Below are 21,074 nucleotides of genomic sequence, written 5' to 3'. Positions count from 1 at the left end.
TATCAACTCTTTCTCTGGAGTGTGGGCTTCATTGTTACATATCTTATATATGTGTGCATTCAAATTCAGCAATGGAAAATTTTTGCCATATTTGAAACAAAAGTTTAAAAATACATCAATATGGATTACATTGCCAAACACATGCTGATATTTAATATTTAAGCATCAACCAGAGATCACTAGTTGCTACCGATTTCTAAGTTGTTTTTATGCTACTTAAAGTATCATTTTATACTATTTTAAGTTGTTCTTTAATTCTCAGAAATAACTAATATATTTGGATAACATCCAATATCTCCCTATGAATTAAACTCTCTCACTCTATAATCATGTTATTTAATCAAAAATTAGCTTCCTGCCAGAGTGGCGTGTTAAGAATTTGCTAATTCTGACTTTCTTCTCTGAAACTTAATTGAACTCAGCGGTCAATAGCTTCTCTCCTGAGGTCTCAGATAACAAAATACATTTTGTTTTTTTATTATTATTTTCTCCAGATTTATCATTTTTCAAACTTGTAGCTTTTTTCTTTAAAATTACATTTTTAAAACAATGAGCCATGCAATTGAAAAGATAAATAATTCACAATTAATTGATTCTTCTTGAGGCTCTAATATTTTAAAATCAATTTAGAATGATTTTAAATTTTTTTCCAATTTTCTTTTACAGCTAATTAAAAAATATAACAATCTGGAATTTTCTAACTCAGTCTAGCCTCTTGGGCACCTCAAAGGTGTTTGGTTCATTCTTGTCTTTGTATCAGCTCTCCATGAAAAGTATCATTCAAAAATGATGAAGGCAATCTCACGATGTATCAGGAACACAGTACAAAGTCTCTCATGGAGTCGTGATAGGCTTAAGTTGCAAGTTAGAGATCTAATCTTATAATTTTGTGAAGTTTGAAGAGATGAAATACATCTCTGCAAAATTGTTTCTGACTTAGACTTGATTAGATAATTGATAATTGTCAAAGCTAGGTGATGGTACAGAAGGTTTACTATAACAGTCTACATTTGCATATGATTGAAATTTTCTGAAATAAAAAGCTTTTAAATGATACTTATAAGGATTGTATGGCAAGGTGATGTGCATGGTGCGTAGATAGATGTTCAACGTATAATCCATAGTGAAACATTAGGATGTAAGTGAAAAACAAATTAAGTATCTGTACTGAGATTTGTTGTGTGCAATGAGACCATGACTAAGAGAAAATGGGTTAAAAAAGAAGTTGATATGTTAGAGCAGGGATAAATTTCTTTGGTGCTTTCTATATTTGTACTATTGCTACTTCATAAATACACATTTTTAAGTGCACTTAAAATTTTTCATTCTGTAAATCTTTTTCATTAAGTTTAATGAAATAAAATTAAATTCAAGAAATGAAATTTAGTTCTTATTCTTACTGCTGAACACAATTAGTAATGAAAATCACATTCTTGTATATAAAATTGATGACTGTTTTGTAAGACAAATGAGAGTTAAACACTCAAAGTCTGAAAAGATGATACTGTAATTCATGATAAAGAAGCTTTTGGGAGGAGTTAAGATCATGAACCACTACCCCAGAAAAACTGGTATAAATATAACTCAAATATCACAATGTTTATGTGTTTATGGAGTGTTTATGGGGCATGCCCATGGAACTCCAGGGTAAAATCAATATTTAAAAAAGCTTTTTGTCTACGGCCGTGCCACCCTGAACAAGCCCTATCCCATGTGATCTCAGAAGCTAAGCAAGATCAGGCCTAGGTAGTACTTGGATGGGAGACCACCTAGGAAGACCAGGTGCTGTAGGCATAAAAAATAAAAAAAATAAAGGATTGTAAGCTGACAAGGTCCTCACAATTTGTGAGGTCAACCAAGGGTTGCCTCGCCTAAAAAAAATTTAAAAATATAAAAGCTTTTTGATTCTAGTTCTCTAAGATAATTTACAGAACTCTGAATATTAGAAACACCTGTGTTAGAGACAAAATGCGCTACTGAAAATTATGACAAGATGTAAGCTTAATATATTTAAATTTTAAAATTAGCAAAATTATAAGACGAAGCCTCCACTAGTTAAGTGAAAGATGACTCTGAACTTGTAATTGTTGGAAGAAGTAATCAAAAGGATGTGACGACCCGGTGACCTTTGAACTGAACCTGGACAATTAGAGATTCTACACTGCTTATTAAACCTGCCACCTACCAGTATGGAGTGGCCTGCCTCTTTCTTCCATCTCTTCTTGCCCTCCATGTATGGGAGCCAGTTTTGGATTTCCCCTGGGAAACTCCTACGCATGCAAACCAACAGTAATAAATAATAGGAAAAATAGTAAATTAAAACATAGAAGAGTGTTTATCCTTTGTGCTAAGGCCAGTACTAGGGTAAAGCAAGCAAGACATTTAGGGAGTACAATATAAAGAGGTACTTACTCTCAGAGTCAGCTCCTGAGAATGAGCACCTCCTTAAATTTTGGCCCTGGACACCTCACTTGCCATGCCTTAGTTCCAGCCCCACTTTGTATTAATTCAATAAATTTAAATCACAGCTATGATGTCAGAGATAGTTCCCAGATGATTCTCTATGATCCCCTGCTCCTGATACTCACACCTTTGTGTATGGCATTCATAAAAATAAGGCATTCTGTGTGACCAATAGAATATGTCTGAAGTGATAGTATATACAATTTGGTTACTGCTTTGTTCTCTCTTCTGAGAGAAGCTCTCACTCTCTGGGAGAAGCCAGCTGTCATTTTCAAATGCTAAAAAAAACCCCTGCTAGATGCAGAAGTCCAAGTGATAAGGAACTGAGGCCTCCTGCCAAGAGCCATGAGAATGAGCCTTTTTGGAAGATTTTTCAACCCCAGTCAAACCTTTGGCTGACTGTCTCTTATCAACATTTTAATTGAAACTTCATAAGAAACCATGAGCCAGAATGATTCTGCCCAGCTACTCCTGAATTCCTGACTTACAGAAATTTGAGATAATAAATGCTTATGATATGTATAACCATTTGTTATACAGCAATAGATAATGAACACAACAGCAGACTTAAGGAACTTAACCAGTTATACCTTAAAAAAATGGAATTCTGTCCTAGTAATAAAGTCTTATGTTAGTGGTTAATAACACAGACACTGGAGCCAAATTCCCACAATTTGAATTTTGGATCAATTATTTGCTATCTGTGCGGGCTTGGAAAAATTACTTAATCTATTTATGTTTTAATTATCCATCTATAAAACAGTGGGAAAATAATAGCACCAATACTACAAGGTTAATGGAAGAATTAAGAAAGTGGATATATGTAAAGCCTATCAAATAATAAGCATTATAAAAACAATATTATTATTTCTATCTATTTTCATCTGTGCTTATTTCTCACGTATTATTGTTAACAGTGAGTGAGTTGCAGCTTTCCTTGTGTGCAAACATATTTCACTCATGCCGGGAATAGACGTGCGTGGCTCCTGAAAAGTTATTTTGTACTTCCAGAAGAGGAGAAATGAAGTTTCTCCCACCTTGGTTGTAGGTAGGAAAACAATTTTTTGGATTATGTAGCCAGGGAAAGTATCCCCTTATTTTTCGCACTTTATCGTACATTTTTTTTTCCTTCTTGCCTTATCAGAAGTGCTCTTAGTTTTCGTAGCTGGGGTTAAATTTTTGCATGTCTCTTATAATAAAAGACTCAGAAAGAGTTTGTTGTCCAAATGTTGCATGCCTGCAATATGTAGCTTGCACTTCACTATAAATAAATCTTCTATTTTCTTGCATCAGATTGTGTGTGTGTGTATGTGTGTGTGTGTGTATGTGTGTGTGTGCGTGTGTGTGTGTGTATATGTGTGTGTGCGTGTGTGTGTGTGTGTGTGTGTATGAGAGAGAGAGAGATCTACAGGTGTTCTTCTGTTTTTAAAGGAATAGTCTTACTCCTCTGCAGACATCATCTCGCCTGAGCTGGAAGTTACCATGGTGATATGGTCATACAGGATAACTTCATGACTACATCTTGCTGAGTTGTTTTCAGGGAGAATTGAGGACTGTTTTCTTTTGCTGTTAGGCTCTACTTACACTTAACCTTCCCTGCCATTTCTTCCAAGAATAATTAAAGAACTTTGCTCTTGGTGGATATCCAGGCTGGCTGTTTTCAAAAGTGTAAAGTAGATAGCATTTACCTTTACACTTTCCTTTTCTGTGACTTTTTCCCAAGTAACAGCATCTTCTTTCTCTAGGCACTTAACCTTATATTACCTCAGATCTTCCTAACAAGGTATAAACTCATCTGATGAATTTATACAAATGATGAATTTTTTAAAAAAATGTTATCATTATATTTTAATTGCATTATTTAGACTCGCCTCACAAGTTATGACTGTGGAGAGAGTTACTCTAGAGGAAAAAAAATAATTTTTTCGGTACATGTGGTAGAAATCTCTGCAGAAATGTATGATGCACTCTTTATTTTAAACTTACAACTATAAAACATATAATTAGCTTTCAAATAAATCCCCAAATGTGTGTAATATGCAGAACAATAAAATATGTCAATTTCTGCCCAATACAACACAGATTTTCTTCTTTTTCTTCTGTCTCAAATGGAGGAAAAATTCTCCTGAAAATAACAATTTAATTATATATTTTTAGTGAGCATCATTTACATTTTGTTTTTATTTTTTTAATTGCCTGAAATAGTTCTTTAGAATTTCTCAAAATTTTGTTACCAAATTATATATTCGGTTGGGCATCAGAATCTTCAAAAATGTAATTACACTTCGACAATGAAGAAAACAAAAATATAACTGTTCCTGGTAATAATCCTGTGAAGAAATCCATTTGAATCTCACACTATTTCTCTTTATTCATATTTGTAGCATTCTTCTAGTGTTTAATATTTGCTGCCTGGTGTTTAACTTATCATGGGTAAAGTTGTCTCCTCCTCTAGGGTGAAAACTTCATAATGTGAGGAATCATGTTTAGTGTTTTGTTACTTATTTTCAGACAGCACTTAATTAACAATTTAATAAGCATTAATAGACTGACAAATTTATTTAGAAGTGATTAAAGAAGGTTAGCAAAATTTCAAAGAAAGTGATAACTCATCATCACGCCCCACCCAGAAATATTTTACACTAGTTCTTCTTTAAGTTTAAGTTTTTCTATCATAAAAAATGTTTGTTTATGCATTCAACAAATTCTTATTGAATACTAGACTCTGTTCTTTGAGACGTGAACCAAGGTTAGAAGAACCTTACATTTATGGAGCTTACATTAGTGGGAGGAAACAAATAAGCAATTAAATAAGCAAGTATAATTCCAATGAATAAAAGAGGTTCATTGTACTGAGGCTCTGTGGCTACTTCAGAATCACCCTCTTCGGGCAGATGACAGTCTTGGAAAATTTAGGAATATGTTAGATTTAAAGATACAAAGAAGGCCAATGTTTCTGAAGTGTAGATGGCCAGAGAAAATAATTAAATAATGTCAAAGAGAGAGAAAAAGGTCAGATCATGGAGTGTCCTTTGTAAACCAGGGTAATGGATTTGAATTTTTTTTAAAAGTACAATAGGAATACACTGGAAGGTATAAAGGAAGATTAAACAAGGTCTGGTTTACATTTTAAAAAGTTGTAGTTCTAGGTTATTAAGTGGAGAGGAGTTGGACAGGATATAGTTGTGGTGTAATTAGGAAGCTAGATCAGAAGTTCTAATTTTTCTTTGATAAGTCTGAAATATTTGTTTGACATGCATGTAAAGATATGATGTAGAAGAAAAGTTGATGTCTATAACTCCAAAGAGAAAGGGTTGAATATGGCATTTTGCCAAACACTTTTTGTGTATTATTTCACTAAATGCTTGTAACACTTTGAAGTCTACAGTATTACTTTAATTCAGATTTAAGGAAATTGAGACCTAGAGAGTCTAAGTGACTTGCTAAAGTCACATTGCTTTATCACAAGCAAAAGATTTGCAGTATTGGTCTTAACCTAAACAATTAAGGAGCAAAATAATTTTTGTGTATATTTGTTTTCTATACATTTTTATTTTTTAATTAAGTTAGCAGTTCATATATGTTAAGTTCTGTTTTTAGAGTTTATTAGCATAAATAGATCACAAGAAAGTGATAATCACATCAGTATTATGAAGAATTGATGGCTGCAGAATGTGACATTTCTGATTTTTCAGTCCTAAAACCCAAACCTGAAAGACTCAAAAGTTCCAGATAAAGTGAATGCATTTCAGACTGAGGGAAAAGTTTTTAAATTCATTTCTTATTTAAATTCATCTATTTCCTTAAGTAACAATGCCAAGCTGATCAAGAAGGGAAGGTTTCCGTGATAAGATGCCCAGTCAAAGGAATATATGAGGGGCCAACATGAGAATGAAGCGACAGGCACCAACTTTATTGAGGAGAGCGTGCTTCTGCACTAGGGGACCGTATGGGCTCCACATATGTCAGAGAACAATAGTGGCATTCTGCCACACATACATAATACAATAAGCTGAATCATGCTTACATGAGCTGGGCCCACGCACCCTACTACATTAATGTAACATTCTAAGTCCAGGGTCCTATTTCTAGCCACAAGCCAGGATCACAGTGAGACCTGGGACCAGCCAGTCCTGGGGCCCACACTAAGTGTCACAGTAAAATAGCTAGAATGAGCCACATCATTTAAGGTCCTTAAAATCAACATGTGTACTTTTAGATGACCAGACTATTCGAACATTTATAATTTAACATATGTATCTAAAATGGAAGTGTAAGTTAATAATTTGTGTTGTGCAAGTTAATAGAAAATAATTACTTCACACTACACTAAAATAATTTCCGAAAGATTAAAGATTAAAATGGAAAAACTTAAACACATTAGGAAATGTAAAATCTTTAAAAAACAATATTGGATTGGGAGTGGCCTTTCTAACATGGCACAAAATATGGAAAGAAAGTATTGATAGGTTTGACTACACAAAATAAAAAAAAAGAACATCGTACGAAAGCTAAAAAAGAAGAGAAAAACTGGGGAAAATACATATAGCATATGCAAAAGAAAAAAGGATATCTGTATAAATAGTTTCTATAAACAAATGAAAGAAAGATGAACAGATCAGTAAAATACAAGTAAAAAATATGAAAAGGCAATTCACAGAAGACGTAATTTCCAATGAAAAAATGAAGATAGGTTCAGTATCAGTAATAACTCAAGAAATGCAACTGAAACAATGTTGAAGTGGTTTTCTCCACTTAGTTTAACAAAAGGAAACAAAAAAATGCTAATAACTAACTAACATTGGTAGGATATGGAGAACACTTACATTCTTTCAAACACTGTAGATAGGAGTGATAAACATTTGTTATGGAGAAATTTTTAGGAAAATCCTCAATAATGTCAGTTGTATACATTTTTTCTTGTAATGGGACTGGAGAAAATTAATTCTATAGATATAATTTATAAGTGAAGCCTTCCAATTGTCACCAAACTCTTTTCTCTAAAGTAGAGGTTCTTATCTAGGCTGCACATAAGAAATATCTGGTTGACTTTAAAAATCTTCCCAGTGGGGTTTAATATGTACTATGTTGAGATGTTCATTGTAAGTATCTTCATCTTTCCTATTAGGAGAGTGAATGACAAACCTAAAGCCCATTCTTGAGTCTTTTTTGTTCGGGAACAATCCTGACCTATCATACTTAAGGGAGAGAAAAAGATTTATCTATGGGCTGAGCTTGTCTATAGAGATTTTGCTTGAATAGAGGCTGAAAGCCTGGGGACGCTGGCTAGATTTCATCAGCAGCATCAATCTCTGTCCAGGGAATATAATAATGGATCAGAGCACTTCTTCTCTATTTTCCTCATTTACCTTCTAATATCTCTGGAGCTCAGGAAACTTCAGAGATGTAAGCTCCTACCTTTAGTCAGAAATCTGAAATCAGGGTGGTTCATATTAAAATATTTTATGTTATGCTTAGTTAGGAGTAAAAGACAGGTGAAAATATTTGATTTAGATTTGTTTTTCTGTCACTTGAAATTTTCTTTTCATTGAATTGTAAGAATCATGGTATGATTCATCCAAGAGAGGGAGACTGCCAAATTATGGCAGATAAAACAATATTATTATAGCCTGTTTGTAAACAATTTGGCAATACCTATTTAAATTTTTTTATACTTTTTATGCTGGCATTTCCACATAGTGTGGAATATGGTACATGATTTCCTAATATGGCTGTCAATAATTCCTCCCTTCACTGTACATAAGTAGATGCTAATAAATGGGGCCTATTTTCTCTCTTCTTGAATGGGTGCTGGATTGTGACTTACTTTAGACCAATAGAATTGGATGGAAATGACATTCTTGGATTTTCACACCAAACCTTAAGAGAAACTGTAGCTTCCAATCTTCTTTCTTGGATTGCAGCAATCGTGTTGTAAAGAAGTCTAAGCTAGACAATTGAATGTTTAGAGGCTGTATGGAGAGACGTCCTGATGGATGAGAACCCACTTTAGATGGACTTCCAGCTGACTGCAGCTATGTGTGAGTGAAACTAGCCAATATCATCTAGAGCAGAAAAGCCACTAAACAGCATTCCCTGAATTCCTGATCCACAGAGTCATGAGAAATAACAAATCTTTGCTTTTTTAAGCCACTCAATTCTTAGATGGTTTGTTATACAGTCATAGAAGCACTTTAATTCATTCATTCATTCATTCATTCATTTGTTTATTCATTCATTATTGATTAAGTACCTATTGTATACCATCATGTTTACACTGGACAAAAGGTACTGAAAAAGACAGATAAATTCCTTTCCATTTAGAGCTTACCTTCTTATAAAGATAAAAAAAATAAATTCCAGATTGTGATACATGCTAAAGAGGGATTAGATATGTTGATGAGCTAGAGACACTGTATGGAAGATACTATCTTAGATCAATGCTGAAGGAAGCCTTCACTGAGAAGAAGGCTTTTGAGTTGAGATCTAAAGGATGAGAGGCTCTAGTCCTGTAGAAAATTGGAAAATTCCAAACAGAAAAAAACTGCAAATGTAAATGTTCTAAGAACAGCAGAAAAGATTATGTGACTGGTGTGCCATGATGGATGAGGAGAGGAAGTCAAAAAGTAGTCTATTTAGCATTTTGTTAACCATATCAAGATTTCAAAACCTTATTCTAAAGTTGAAAAATGTTAGGCACACTATGGACTCATTTAAAATATATTTAAGCATTTGAATGCTGTAAGTTGGAATATGAAACAAACCCTTTACAGTAGTTATCTTTAAAGAGCGGTCTTAAGTAGAATTTTTACTTTTAAAAGCACATTTTTATAGTGTTTTAATTTTTATAAATGTTTAACAGATCCAAACTTTCTTCCAAAATTAATATGATTATAGTAAGAAACATGTTTAGACTTATCTATTCCTAACTGCTTTGTGGTTAAGCATAGTAATTTGGCTAAATAAGTGAATGAAAATAATATGTGGAGTCTTGTCTGAGGCTTTTACAATAGTGGGTTGGTCTCTTCCATGCCGTCTCTCTTCTTGTTTTGGCTGCTTGCAGAGGCTGATGAGAATGATAAAACCATAAGATATAAATTAGTCCTGAATGATTACATGGAGGAGACCTACACTGATTTATGGGTTAAACCTATGAAATTTTGGAATTTATTACCGCAGCTTAGTGTAATCTAACTAAATACAATAAAATACATGATTTGTGCTCATGATGGGATTACATTTGATATAATACCTTCAATTGTACTTCAGGGGAAGCCTAAAGTCCTTATGAAACATTGTTGTGAATAGATCAAGGCATTAATTGGAGCATTATAGCAAGTGAGTATTTAAGAATTTTTGTGAAACAATGTTTAACAATTCCAGTGATTTATCTTATAGTCTATGGCAGATACTCAAGGATCTTCAATGCTCTTACTCCATTGCCTTGAATGTCAAGAAGCTTCTACTTGTATATATCAAGAACTAGGAAGTATCATTAGATTATACCTTATCAAATCACAATTTACTCACTTTTTACCAAAATATGATAAAATATAAATTTTACATTTTTAATTTTCTGAGATCATTATTGGATCATTAAACTGAGAGAAAGTCTCTTGCTATTAAAATTAAATAAGCTCTGCTTTAATGACTAGGCATGTCAAATTGCCTTGATATGAACCTTGTTAGCATCTGTAGCATGTATGCACAGAGTTTAAGAATATAATTTTAAGTCTTCATGTTTATTTAGAAAATAATGCTAGAGGTCATACAAGACAATTCAAAGATAATTCTAGAGGTTGTGCAAAACTCTTTAGTTCATTCTTTCTTTAATTTATATTCTTTCTGCCACACCCTTCCAAAATGAGAAAATCTTTTTTAACATCCATCTCATTATTTTTGACAAACTGCAACAAACTGAGTTCACAGAATTAAAAAAACATATTTCTTATTCCCAACCTAATATTCCTGAAATGACCCTAATTTAGCTCTGTTCCCTACTAAAATATTCAGATATGCAAAGAAAATTTTCTGAGCTGTTACTCTAATACTAAAATTTTTGATTCAAAAAACCTCAACAATTTAGTAACTTGCTGTACATCTATCTGATAAAACCTAAACACCATTAGAAATGTATAATTTGAACAGTCTATAGTAACCTAGAAAAATTTTGTAAGTTAAAATTAAGCAATAGAATAAAAAATTGTATTTACGATGCTGTGACTAAAACTATATAACTAAATAATTTTGTAAGGGTGTAGGTAAAGTAAAAAAAAATAATTTAAAAACTTGATTTATTGGGATGGCAAAATTGTGGATTGATATCTTTCCCCTTTTTATTTATGTTTTATTAATGATGCTATAATGTTTATGCATTAAGTAATTCACTTATTCAAAGCCATTCTTTATTTAGTTATAAATAATGTTGGGCACCTACTCTATCCTATATTCTTTTTAGGCATTGGGAATACAACAGTTGAAAAGACAAAGTCACTTCCTTAATAGAACTTACATTTCTGGCAACAGGAGAGGTCTGAGAGGAGCATTTCTTTGTTCACATTTTTCATAGATAAAAATAGGATAAGAAGTGAAAGTGATATAGGAAGTTTATTTAAAATAGGATAGTGAAGAAGGCCATTGATAAGATAATAATTAAGTATGGGCTTGGAAGTTAGTCTTAATTCATTTGATGATCTGAGGTAAAGATATTCTAGGATAGGGAACAGCAAGTGAGATGGTTCTAATATAGGAACAAACCAGTGTGGCTGAAGTGAAGAGTTATCAGAAAGAGGTAGGAGAAACATAAAAGCCATGGTTAGAATATTTCTGAATATAATGGATATAATATAAGGTTTTGAACAGGAGAGTGCCATGACCTGATTTACGCTTTTGTAAGTCACATTGGAGAATTGTAGTTAGCACTAAGTGGTAGGTGTTAGAAGAGGTAGGATTCAGCTAGGTATTCAAAACTTGGCTTTCTGGTGGATTGAATGTGAGGGATGAGGAAAAGAGAGAGTCAAGTATGACTTCTGGGCTTATAGCTTGAGGAAATGTGTGAATGGAGGGAAGAATGGAGTGGGGAACAGGTTGTGGTCCTAGTGGGGAGATGAAGAGTTGTTTTATATATGTTAATTTAAGTTTAAGGTTTGTATGTATTAGATTCCTATTTGACATGTAAACCGTTTAAGAAGAGTATAACAAAGCTCAGAGGAGGTGTAGAGTGAAAATTAAATTTAGGAGTTATTAGAGTCTAAATGAAATTTATAGCAAAGAGATTGAAGGAGATCACATATGGAAGTGAGTGTAAATAGAGAAGTGGCTTGGGTTAAGCTCCAATGCAGTCCACAATTCAAAAGAAGAGATAAAGAGGCAGAAGTAGCAAAGGAGACAGAGAAGGAGCAGTCAGATTCATAGGAAGAACAACAGGAAATGTGGTGTTCTGAAAAGACAAGTATTAACAAAAATGGGGTGGGGGTGGGGATGGGGAAATCAATTATATCAAGTGATGCTGAGAAGTCAAGTAAGAAGAGGACTGGGTGGTGACTTTCGGTAATTGTAAAATGGAAATCAGTGGTGACTTTGAAGGAGCAGTTTTATAGCAATAGCAGGGGGAAAGCCTTGTTTGGAAACAAGATTAAGGAAAAGGGAATTGGAGTTTGAAAACAGAGAAGTAATGCAAAAGTGTGTGTGTTTTTGTGTGCGTGCATGTGTGTTTACATTTTATCCCTTACAAGATTATTTTTTAAAAGGCACTATACATTGTGTTCTTTTGACTACATTTTTTTTCTCTTATAGATGAGAGATCTGAGATATAGTTGAGTGAGTTGGTGAAGCTAGTTAATTTCTATTGTTTTGATTTTAGAAATAGGTAGTGCTAAACTCTTTATGAATACTGTGTAAAAAGAAATGGATAAATTTTGCTAATGCAAAAGTTTCTACCTTGGATGCCAAGAGCTAAATATATAAGTATAAATTATAGTATATATTTTTTTGTTTGGAACATCATCCAATTTATATTTCTGCATCAATAGTTAAATCAGTAGAGGAAAAATTAATTGGTAGTTAAGTTATAATAATTTCTCTGGGCTCATATGTACAATTATTAGATTGTTTCCACATATATTATCTCATTTAATACTAAAAATGATCCTGTGGAAGTCATTTATAGAGAAAACTGACGCTCTGAGTTTCAGGTAATTTTCTCAAAATCACACAGCTAGTTTCAGCCAGGGAATCTGATTACAAGTCCAACATTAAGCTCTTGCTTACTTTAGAATGCAGTGCTACTTCTTGATTTAAAATTACCAAACAGCTTAAAAGAGGCAATTATTAATTCCCTGTGTGACACCAATCAAAACTTTTAAATACTTCAGAATGAATTCCAACCCAACAATTAAAGATCTAAGAATTTTACATGTAAATTAAGTTCATTTTTTTGGTTTTCTTAGATAGAGAATAGTTGGTTAAATAATAAAGATGAACTAACATGTAAAAATGAATATCATATAAAAAATCTTTTGAGAGTTTACAGGTTCTGTACATGTTAATGTAGAAATGTACTTGACATTTCTTTTTTTAAAATTTATTTTTCTATTACAGTTGACATACAATATTATATTAGTTTCAGAAGTACGGCATAGTTATTAGACATTTATATGCCTCATGAAGTGATCATTCTGATAAGGATAGGACCCATCTGACACCATACCTGACATTTGTTTTTTATAGAAATTCAACTGTATAGCTGTTAACAGCTTTAACATCAATACACATACATAAAAACAACTATGAAATTTTATACAATTTTTGATTTTAAAGAATAGATTATAAATTGGCACTTGAAATATTGACAGAGATGGAATGAATAGGCATATTTGATATTGATAGATACACAATGAAAAGATTAACACATTTATTTATGATTGTATTTAAAATAATGATCTGAAGCTATAGTGTAGCACCAATTATGAATGTATTGTTAAACTGATTATGTATTTCAGAGCTATGGCAACTATTACCTAGGTAACCATAAAAAATATAATCTTGAGCTAAATTTATTAAATGAAAAGTTTTCTTTTGGATTACTGCTATTGCAAAATCTAAAATGAGAACATAATTTAAAGTGATATGGAATTGAGTAAAACAGATTTTAAATTACATTTTTACATGATTAGAGAAGATAAAATAATTATAAAATTTATATCAATTTAATATTCTAAACAACACATGCTGATGATTTATACTTTATTACACATTTTCCTCTAGAGAATTAAATATGCTCTATACTGTTCTTAGGAAATTCTGAGAATTTTTGTATGAATTACCTATTGGTAGACATTCTTATATTATATCCACTTTTAGTGAGAAAAAAGTACTAACAATTAAAAAAAGTCCAACTTAGATATACATCTTTAATTCTATTTACCTTTATTTTTAGTTATTTAGCATGATTTTGTTTCTTTGATATTGAGACAGACTCCATTTTCCACCCCCCAGCTAAGTTAGGTGACTAAATTTTCTATAGAAATAGGTGAATGGAAGCGATGTGTACCACTTAATGGAGGTAGTTCTGGGTAGGCACCATCATACTCCCTTCTGCCTTTCAGCCAGATGTAACCTTCATGGGGCACTGACCCGAATTTAATCACGTGATAAAGACAAGGTGATAAGGAATGGTGGAAGAACATGAAGGAAGAAACCTGAGTTTCTGAATGACCGCCTAGAGCAGCAAGGCCTTTTGTCCTGGACTGCTCACTTTAGACTATCAGATGAGATAGAAATACAATTTGTCTTCTTTAAGGTACTAAATTATTGTTAATTCTCTTTATTACAGTAGCCTAGCCTAAATAATACACACTGATGTGACTAGATTCATTGAGAGAAGGAATAGATCCAGGTAATTTTTCACATTCACAGGTTCAAGTTAATTCATTTATACATGAGTCATTCCCACCCCCATCATGGCGTCAGTCTTGGTGATACAATCTTTCTCACATTCCTCCTCAGTTTTTTCATCATTTAGACCATATGTGTCTCTACCTCTAATTAATGCTTGCTCTATTTAGTTGTGCTTTTTCTTATTAAAATGTTATAACCATAAATAGGAGTGGGGTTGGTGTCTTGTCAGGACAACGTATACTTTGCAATTTTGCAAAAGACATTTAACTCAACTTGATCGGTTTCCTTGTGTGCTCTTGGCTACCCTTACTTATTTTTAGTACTCTTACTATTATGATTAAAAGAATAGGAAGTATTTCATAGTCTATTTGCTCTCTTTTTAAATTTTTCTATCTTTGCTGATTTATATATATTCTAATGAAAATACAAAATTAATGACTTTTTAAGTGCAATACATACAATTTATATTTTTCTAAATATATATTTTATATATTTTTTATTTTTGTACATAATATATTGAATATATATTTTTATATACAGTACTTATTATTTGTATACTTTTTCATGCAATGTATTTATCTTTTTAATTTATTTCCTAGCCAATGTTTTCTCATTTTACAGAGAAATAACCTGAGAGATAAAAGGAATAATTAGCTTAGATGATTTCACACAACTGCTCAAACTTGGTTCTCAGTCCTGGTTCCTCTGACTCTAAGTTCATCTTTGTTTTTGTTTTATAAATAATAGTGGAGTGAGGTGCCAGAAGAAACAGTGGACACAGAAATATAGTCAAGAGCTTGAGGAAAGAAGAGACATAGAAGCATAGTATAGAAAAGTAAGGGATAAAGAGATAATTTGCAGGCATGTAGGGAAGCTGGCCTTGTTTTAAGTGACCCAGGGTTACATGATTAAGAGGCTCCATTGGAAGTGACTATTCTCAGGTATCTCAATATTAGAAGAACACTTTTGTTGTCAGAACTGGTTGAGCATTTTTGATAATCCACATGAGCTAATTACCTATGTCTAGTGTAGATGTTAGGGTCCTGGTCTCAGCTGGCAGCATTTTAAGATATGTGCCTGTGGGTAGTTGAAGGACCAGGATCTCTAGACACTAATAAGAATCTTTTTACTGGGTCTTGCTAATTTCCAAAAATGAAAGCACTAACAGAAGTAATCTTTTCCTGGTGACTGGTCATCATCTGGCTCATTTCCAGCTTAGTTACAGACTTATTTATAGCTCTAGCACCTTCCTGTTCATTTTTGACTGCTCTCTCTGTATTCTTTTTATATGAATTTATTATGTACAGTTAGAATGTATAAAATAATAAATGTATACTTTTATATATAGTGGTATATAAGGTGGTATCATTGAGGACAGAAAGAAAGTGATTTGTATGAGAAGCTTTAAAAAATATCAAGAGTTAAAAAATCCGAGCGGTCAACTATTTTAAAAAATGGAAAAAGTTATTTTATGTTCTCTTTCAGTATCTCATTAATATCTTTATGTACATATTTTAACAAATGGCAACTAGAACTAGTGGGCATTCTTCTGCCACTAGTAATGGTTAACATTTATAAATCTATCTGCATTAGTTTGCTGGGGCTGCCATAACGAAGTCCAGCAGACCGGGTGATTTAAACAGCAGAAATTTATTTTCTCAAGTTCTGGAGGCTGGAAGTCCAAGGTCAAGCTGTCAGCAGCTTTGGTTTCTTCTGAGGCCTTTCTCTTTCATTGCAGATGGCCACCTTCTCACTATTCTCACATGTTTTCTTTCTCTGAGCACATGCGTCTCTGGGGTTTCACTGTGTTTCCAAATTTCCTCTTCTTATAACAAAACCATTCAGATTGGATTAGGGCCCACCCTAAAGGCCTCATTTTAACCTAATTAATCTTTAATGGCCCTATCTCCGATATAGTCACAGTCTGTGGAACTGAGAGGGTTTCAAAATAGGAATTTGGAGAGCGGGAGACACAATTTAACCCATAACAGTAGCTAACACTTAATAAACACTAATGATGAGTCTGCACTGCTCCAAAGTCTTTCATGTTCTGGCCTGTTTAATCTGTGAAACAGACCAATGAGGTAGATACTATTTTACAGATGTGAAAACTGAAATACAAAGAGATGAAATAACTTTCTCAAAGTCACACAGGTAGTAAGGGACAGAGTAGTAAACAAATGAAGGTGGCTTGGTCTTAGAGATGCTCTCTCAGCCATTATGCTGTTTAATGTTAATTAACATGAATTTAAGGGTGAACACATTGAGAAAAGATTCTCAGTTCAGAAGGTGACTTCGTGTTTTGGCTCTACTACTCTCTGTCTTTTGAAAAGAGATTCGATTTCTCTAGGTCATTCACAGTCTCCTTTTTATGAGGAGTAACTGACAAGATGTTGTAAAGCTTTTTCTCAAATAAGAAGGACTATATAAATGTCAACTGTTGTCGTAATTTAATCAGGAGGGGTGTGTTTGTCACTTATATTTATGGGCAAACCGGCTACTGAGCTGAGACAAGACTTAATTTCTATAGAAAACAGGTTCATGCCAAAGTGGATGAGAAAAGATCATGCAGTGTGTCACAGTAAACCTTTGGTTCCCACAGTAAATCCAACATGGTACCAAAAGATCTTAAGCCTAGTCTGTGCATACATCCTAACTTCACGAATAATTGAAAGACATTCCCAAAACATTCAGAGGTGAGAAAGAAAAAAAGTCAGCTCTTGGCAGTGAGAAACTGGTTTGATGAAGCTCTAGGCTTCAGAGTTATTTGAAGCTGGCCTGATACTTACAGCTAGTGGTTCCCTGCTTGGACATAAACAATTTCATCAAATATGAACATCAGACATGCCCACTCTATGGCCATGATGGAGTGAGAAAAAACAAGACCTCTTTATAGCTTTATAAGCACATATAAAAACAAGGTCACTGTGCCTTCCACAAAATAATAAACACCCTCTCCTGGCTGATGCAAGCAACTGCAACTTCATTACCAGTTAGAGCTTTAGCTTCATTCTTGTGGACTGTCCAAATAGATAAGATTTACTAAGATACCCAGCCAAAGAATTGTGTCTGCTTTCTGACAGAATCTAGAACGAACTCCTGCTTTCTTAGATTCTCCTCAAAAGCATCCAAATTCTCTACAGGGTCCCCCAACCCTCGGGCTGAAGACTGGTCCAGTCCGTGGTCTGTTAGGAACCGAGCCACACGACAGGAAGTGAGCAGCTGGAAAACAAGCCAAGCCTCATCTGTGTTTGCAGCCGCTCCCCAGTGCTAGCATCACCGCCTCAGCTCCACCTCAAATCATCAGGCATTAGATTCTCATAGGAGCACTGGTCCCTGGTGCCGAAAAGGTTGGGGACCGCTGCTCTGATAAACTCTTTCTGACATCCTCTACTGAGATGGCCCACAATTCCCCACACGTCTTCTCCCTCACTTCAGTGAGTGGTAAACCTAACTTGTTCAACAATAGGTGTTTCTAGCAGTCTTTAGGGGAAAGGCTTTGATAAAGGTAGTACAAATGCCCAACCAGCTTTTAGAGAAACAATCTCATTTATGCTAGTTTTTTCTTAAGTGAGAAAGACAAAAACATCTTTTTAGTACATAAAGATTTGGAATTTTTTAGGGAGAAAGGCCACTGGAAGCTGTATCTATTTCAGTAGATTTTGAACATGTCTGTCTTGCTTTTGACTTTACAGATCACATAGTCTCTGTTCACATATACTTCTAGTGTATCTTTAATTTTTGCTTGCATAAAATTATGAGGCTCTGAATACCATGTATTCTATCTTATTACAATAACTGTCACATATGGTTTAGTACAAAGCTCTAGTTCTATATATTTTTATATTCTTCCTACTCACAATAGAAAAAAAAAGAGAGTTATACTGGTGTTTGCTGCCTGCCCAATTTAGTTGCTAACTGTCCACCCACTGTTCTTTTCTTTGTGCTTATGCCTATGCTGCAGTTTGAATGATCAAATTAAACAGTAGGCCTAATTAACTGTAAGAATTTTGTAAGCTTCTAACTGGAAAATCTGCTTCTTCTGGCTCCTTATTTTTTCCTCCCAGAAAAACGGCTTTATACTTTCAGCTTATTACTGTCTGATAATTTATACAGTATTTGCCTACACATACACATTCAACTAATTTTATTCTAACACTTTAATTCATGTGCCCATATTCTATGGCTTGAAATTCCCCTTCTCTCAGTATGGTTGCATAGCAACTCCTGCAAGTTGTGAACAACAAAATGACTTGTTATTGGGCACTAGGAGAGAGCTTTTCAAGTATCATTGATCTAGGAGTTCCATAAATAAATATTTTTCTCTTATACTTAGGTGGAAGTATATCTAAAGAGGGAAGACTGGAATCTGTGCCTAATCAGAGAAATATAAAATTATTAGACACCAAACAAAATGTTTAGACAAGTTGATAATTGATAAATCAACGGGTGTGATGAGTTCAAAGATTTTTGTCCTTTGTTGAAACAAAAGTTTCAGTGTTTGACTGGGATTTCAAAAGATGTGAGTACAGAGGGTTATATTTAACATAGACCCATTCACCAATATATCAAAATGATAATCGTGTTACATATGATACCAGGTGTTGGAGATTAAGATGTATCAGAAATTTCATAAAATGCATTAAGTTCTATTTTTCATAATAATTGATAATCCTTCATGGAATTTGATTTAGGCTTTGGATCTGACTAAGGGTACAGAGGTCAGAAGGATCAGTGCCTGAGGACCCTACTCTTTCATTATAAGAACAGTTTACTCTTTCAGAATAAAATCTGTGGTTTTGCTGTGTGAGGTCTCACCGGGAGGAATCCAGGTTGAAAAGATACATATCTTTTTTATTCAAATAGGTTGTTATTTGTAGAATTTGTAATGTAGACTATCTAACTTTTTACACCCACTGCCTGCTAATGTACCTAATTAAAATAAATACACGTACACACAGAAAACTCCTTACTCCTGATTGTAGCACACTAGTGGGTATTTTCTGGTACACACTTTTCATCTGGTTGCATTATAATGTACCTTTTAGGCTTATTCTCTAGTATCTTACTCTTCTAATATTTTTTAAGGCACTTGTTTTCTGTCTGAGTTGCTTATTTTTGCCTGTCTAAGTCACTTCAATTTGCTAAAAAGTAGTGGCCACAATAACTATTTTCATCTATTTTGAATTTAGATACTGTCCATTAAAATTGTGTTTTAGAAAATTGTTTTAATGTAATGCACTACTATTGATGTCTGAGACTGCACTGTTGATGAGATCTCTGTTTTACGTTTTGTACGTAGAAAGATTCAAGAGCAATACTTTGTTGACTCTGGATCTGATATGTGTAATAAACTTGAGATGGTTAATCTTATATGATAATATGACTGGGCCACGGGATACTCAGATAGCTGGGTAACATTAGTTCTGGGTGTGCCTTTGAGGATGTTTCTGGAAGAGATTAATATTTGAACAGGTGAACTGAGTAAAGTAGATGGCCTTCCCCACTTTGGGTAGGCATTGACCAATCCGTTGAGGGTCTGAATTGAATAAAAAGCAGAGGAAGGTTGAATTCAGTCTTTTTCTGCCTGATTGCTTGAGCTGGGACATCAGTCTTCTCTGGCCCTCGGTACACCTGGTTCTCAAGCTTTCAGACCTGGAATCTACACAATCGGCTCTCCAGGACTTTAACGACACCACTGGCCTTCCTGGGTCTCCAGCTTGCATGGAGCATATTGTGGCACTTCTCAGCCTCCATTGGTTTCACTTCTCTGGAGAACACTAACAAATATAAAACTCTAGGATCAAGACCATATAAAATTAATCATTTAATGGAAGGAAAGTATAATTAATATTTATTGAGCATCTATTATCTATTAGTGTCTATTTACACACTATTGTCACTTAATCCATACAGCAATAAGGTGCGTATTACTGTATAACTGTTAACTGATCAGCTACCCACTTATCAAAGAAATTAAGAAAATTGACCTATGTCACATAGCTAAGAAATAGCAGAGGCGATATTCAAACCTGTCTGCTTGACTCCTGAACTCATTCCTACCACTCTTAACATGGGTGTTAGGTTCAGGGAGCTCACATTTATTGACTATATATATCTGTATAATATGTTCTATAAGGTGCTCTGGATGCAACAGACAATTCTAAGCCATGGCTTCTGAACTCAAAGACTTATTAATGTATTTAAGTAGACTAATCGTGTGATATGACATTAAGGTGCCAGATGAGAGTGGAGATAATTGTAAGAGCTGAGAAGAAGGACGTTACTAATTCTCTCAGGTCAGCTTGCACATTGATAACCAGGAAGTATATATTCATTTTCCATTTTTTGTCTAGATTATCAATAGGGAGTTTTCTGCTTTGGTCATAAATTATGGGAACTGCTTTTGACTCTGTATTTCAATTCTATATTTCAACTCTATACATTTTATAACCTTTGAATCTTGAGTGACTACATATATTCTAGCTCCGTCATGTACTAGATGTGTGATTTGAGCAAATTATCTCTTGTGTTCAATTTTCTTCATTTATAAAGTGTACATAATAATGATTCCTATTTTAAAAGTTTGTCGTGACAATTAAAATGATTTAAATAGGCATATACATCTTCAGTTTACAACTATATCTTCCTGGTGAATATTTCCTTTCATTACCAAATCACTCTTTATGTCTAATAAAACATATATATATATA

The 21,074-nt window shown here is 33.7% G+C and overlaps 1 pseudogene; it reads left to right on the top strand.

The window, feature by feature from the left end:
* Positions 1-1,675: 1,675 nt before the first annotated feature.
* LOC112472473 lies at positions 1,676-1,794 on the top strand (annotated as a pseudogene).
* Positions 1,795-21,074: the final 19,280 nt, after the last annotated feature.

The sequence above is a fragment of the Pteropus alecto genome, unplaced genomic scaffold, assembly GCF_000325575.1.
Source record: "Pteropus alecto unplaced genomic scaffold, ASM32557v1 scaffold76, whole genome shotgun sequence".
NCBI lineage: Eukaryota > Metazoa > Chordata > Mammalia > Chiroptera > Pteropodidae > Pteropus > Pteropus alecto.
This window is presented reverse-complemented; position numbering and strand designations above follow the sequence as displayed.